General features: G+C 44.0%; 1 pseudogene; it reads left to right on the top strand.

Moving 5' to 3' along the window:
- Positions 1-2,136: 2,136 nt before the first annotated feature.
- LOC137761787 (zinc finger CCHC-type and RNA-binding motif-containing protein 1 pseudogene) lies at positions 2,137-2,801 on the top strand (annotated as a pseudogene).
- The last annotated feature ends 1,544 nt before the right edge of the window (positions 2,802-4,345 follow it).

Below are 4,345 nucleotides of genomic sequence, written 5' to 3'. Positions count from 1 at the left end.
AAAAAAACCAAAACATAAAACAGAAGCAAAATGTAACAAATTCAATAAGGACTTCAAAAATGGTCCACATCAAAAAAAAAAAAAGTCGGGCTTCCCTGGTGGCTCAGTGGTTGAGAATCTGCCTGCCAATGCAGGGGACACGGGTTCGAGCCCTGGTCTGGGAAGATCCCACATGCCGCAGAGCAACTAGGCCCGTGAGCCACAACTACTGAGCCTGCGCGTCTGGAGCCTGTGCTCCGCAACAAGAGAGGCCGCGACAGTGAGAGGCCCGCGCACTGTGATGAAGAGTGGCCCCCACCTGCTGCAACTAGAGAAAGCCCTCACACAGAAACGAAGACCCAACACAGCCATAAATTACTTAACTAATTAATTAATTAATTAATTTTAAAAAAAAGTCTTATAAAAAGAAAAGATTCACACAAAGACATCTCCATGCCAGGTCTCCTGAAGACCAGCTGGCCAGGGCACATCAACATCGGGCTCAGAACACTCCCCGCTGGCCAATCATGGTTCACTTTTCTCCAGAAAATACTCTTCTTGTTTTTGCAAAGAGTCTTGAACAAGGAGCCTTCCCTGAACCCTTGTTATACTGCTGTTCAGCCTGATAAACATGAGAGACCACTCTTCCTCTCGCTAAGCTATGGCAGTTCTCTGCCAAGATAAGATTATACCAGAGAAGATGATTATCACCTAATAAAACAGCTTACCCAACTCAATATTAATCATGACTGAGTTATTTTACCAACTGCTTAGAGAACTATCACCTCGTACAGCCCAGCAGGCACCCTTGTATACATTTTCTCTTTCAGCAGAACAATCATCCACAGTCAGCAACGGGCCATTTCCATGGAATATTGCTTGCAGGTAGATAGCTCCACCAATGCTCCCTACTACCACCGTCACCTTCACCCCCCACCACACACACACATCCCTCCCTCATTCTAGAAATGCCTATCTGTCAGCCCCTCCATCAATGTACTGCATCTTGGTCTTTGGAGTGAAATGACAGAGTAACAGCTGGTGGACAGAAAGCAAAGTCAGTCAAATACAAACATAGCACAATTTAGACTTTAAAGAGACCTGATTCAAAGTATCTCAAATAAGCAATTCAAAACTGTTAAGTGACCAGGTGAGTTTTGTGGTTACAGATTCAAAGTGAATTAATTCAACAAATATTTGACCGCCTGCTCTGGGCCAGACCCTGTGCTAGTTGCTGCTGGTTTAACAGGGAGGAGTCTGGCCAAGGAAGTTTATACCCCAAAACTTGACAGTGTTGTGAGGAGTGTCCTTACTCCCCAACTTCTAGAAGATGTGCTGATGGCAGTGACAGGAGCTGCATTTACTTGAGTTCAGCTCTCATTTCCTAAGCACCTATATGGTGCAAAACATTTTATCCAGCACTGTAGGATTACATTCAAGTCATATAATACATTGCCCCTGCCCTCACAGGTACTACAAACTACTTAGGAAAGGCCAATATTTGGGCAGGTCAACATACATGACCTACAGCTTGAGGCCTTGAGCACCAGGTTAAGTTGAGCCAAAACTATTGGGTAAAATCCATCGATGGATGCTCTTTGAGCTAGTCCTTCAACTTCCTCTTTGCAAGGGTTTTGTTTCCTATTTGAAATTGCTCTTCCCTAGGAAGGTCCAGGTTAGGATTGCATAGGAGAGAGGCCAATGTAGAGGAAGCAGCCTCTACAGGAAGCATGTACAGTGACATGTGTTTGGTTGCAAGAAGCAGAAAAACCAACTCAAGAACATAAGTTGCATGTGCCATTGAAAAGTCCAGAGATACAGTGAAATTCAGATGCTGTTTGATCACTCCAGCACAGCCTTGGTAGTTGTCTCCACTCTGCCCTCCTCTGTGTGTTTGCTTCAACTTAAGCTGGACTCCTATAAAATAGGATGGATCAATGGATACATCAGTCCCAGGCCTCCAGTTTCCACATGGCACCATTTGGAGGAAAAGGGACCTTTTATTTCTCCAACCACCAAAAGTCTTCCACTCTATTTGACCCAACTTAGTTCTCATACCCCTTGGAACTAATCATTAAGATTAGGGGCGTGTCAGGGGCTGAGTGACATAGGTTTAGAAATAAGAAGGTAATCTCGCCCAGGACCTGTGATGCCAAGGCAGCTGCAAGGGGCGACGAACACTCGGGGTTGAGCCCCGAGTGAGCTGAGGGCTCGCGCTCTTCTAGTCTCCCGGGCCTGCCCCACCTGAAGAAATGAGTGGTGGGTTGGCCCCAAGTAAAAGCACAGTGTGTTTATCCAACCTGCCCTTTTCCCTGACCAACAATGACTTATACCGGATATTTTCCAAGTGTAGCAAAGTTGTAAAGGTTACTATAATGAAAGATAAAGATACCAGGAAGAGTAAAGGGGTTGAATTTAGTTTATTTTTGGATAAAGACTCTGCACAAAACTGTACCAGGGCAATAAACAACAAACAGTTATTCGGTAGAGTGATAAAAGCAAGCATTGCTGTTGACAATGGAAGAGCAGCTGAGTTCATCCGAAGACGGAACTACTTTGATAAATCTAAGTGTTATGAATGTGGGGAAAGTGGACACTTAAGTTATGCCTGTCCTAAAAATATGCTCGGAGAACGTGAACCTCCAAAGAAGAAAGAGAAAAAGAAAAAAAAGAAAATTCCTGAACCAGAAGAAGAAATTGAAGAAGTAGAAGAAAGTGCTGATGAAGGGGAAGATCCCACTCTTGACAGCCTCAGTCAGGCCACAGCTTTCCAGCAAGCCAAAATGGAAATCCAGTTCAGGGGGTTCCTCAACATCAGATGATTCAAGACGCCCAGGGATAAAGAAAAGCACAGATTTCAGTGATGAGGAGGAACGTACTGATTAAAATTATATATATTATGTCAATATCATTAAAAAATTTTTTAAATCTTGGAGTACCAAGTTCCATTGGGACTAAAGATTACTTTTAGAATTTGAACATAAGAACACTTAGTACCAAATAGTTTTTTACTTTAAAATAGTTCATAGGAAATTGAAAAGTAATTTTAAAGTATCATGTTTATCTTGCATCAAGATTTGCTAAGAATCATTAATCTTGAAAACAGTTCATTTGAATAAAAAAGAAAACTTAATACTATCATAATAATGCTACTGTCATCCCAAGAAAAAAGGTAGATAAGTAAAAAGATTTGTTTGAGAAGTTCATTATAAAAGTTTATTCATGATTGGCTTATTTGAGGACTTCTGAAATAAATTTCATCTTTAAAAAAAAAGGTAGGGCTTCCCTGGTGGCGCAGTGGTTAAGAATCCGCCTGCCAATGCAGGGGACACGGGTTCAAGCCCTGGTCTGGGAAGATCCCACATGCCGCGGAGCAGCTAGGCCCATGAGCCACAACTACTGAGCCTGTGCTCTAGAGCCCACGAGCCATAACTACTGAGCCCGCGCGCCTAGAGCCTGTGCTCCACAACAAGAGAAGCCACCGAAACAACAAAGAGTAGTCCCCGCTCGCCGCAACTAGAGAAAGCCCGCGCACAGCAACGAAGACCCAACGCAGCCAAAAATAAATAAAATAAACTAAAAAAAGGTAATCTCTAGGCCAGCTACCATGGGAACAGGGATGAGAATATGTTGATTGGTTCAGGACCTCCCCCCTTTGGTTTCAGGTTGAGGTAGTCAGGAGTCAATCCCACCCACAAACAATGTGTTAGGAAGCGGTGGAGGGGGGGGGCATTTTGGCAGAAAGGAAAGCAACGACGTACATCACAGGTAGACCCTTCGAAACTGGAAAGATACAGACTCATTCACTAAAAGAAGGCAATAAGATGGTAAGTGATATCTGGGGAAATGAATCAGTCCCTGTAAAGCATTCTGTAAGAATGAGCCACTAAATAATAAGCATGTAATCATTGGGATGCTTTGTACACATACTTACTCTGCAGATTGCCTGAGCTCAGGGTGATTTTACTGCTGTTACTCTGGCAGCAAGCCCTCCTTGCCAAGATTGTTATTATGGGACCAGCTGAGCTGTAGCAGCCTGGAGGGTTCTTTAGCTCCTCATTCATCACAGAGACATTTATTACCTACTTGGTACATAGCCCCCTCAACATCAAAAGAAAAAACTGGAGGAAGATCAGCAGCCATGGAACCAATACACCCCCTTCTAGCCCCTTCTGAACACAAATCTAAACACCTTTCCGGGCGTGGGGCAGGGCCCTTCGTGGTTCAGTATCTCATGTGGCTCTCTTCTCTGAAGGGAGCATGTCAGTTGCCACCTGCATGGAGGAGATATCATAGTGGCCACACGATGTGGATAAGAACCCCAATTTGGGAGTCTTCACAGCTGGGGTCAGGACCTGGCCATAGT

This window comes from Eschrichtius robustus, chromosome 1, assembly GCF_028021215.1.
Source record: "Eschrichtius robustus isolate mEscRob2 chromosome 1, mEscRob2.pri, whole genome shotgun sequence".
Taxonomy (NCBI): Eukaryota; Metazoa; Chordata; class Mammalia; order Artiodactyla; family Eschrichtiidae; genus Eschrichtius; species Eschrichtius robustus.
This window is presented reverse-complemented; position numbering and strand designations above follow the sequence as displayed.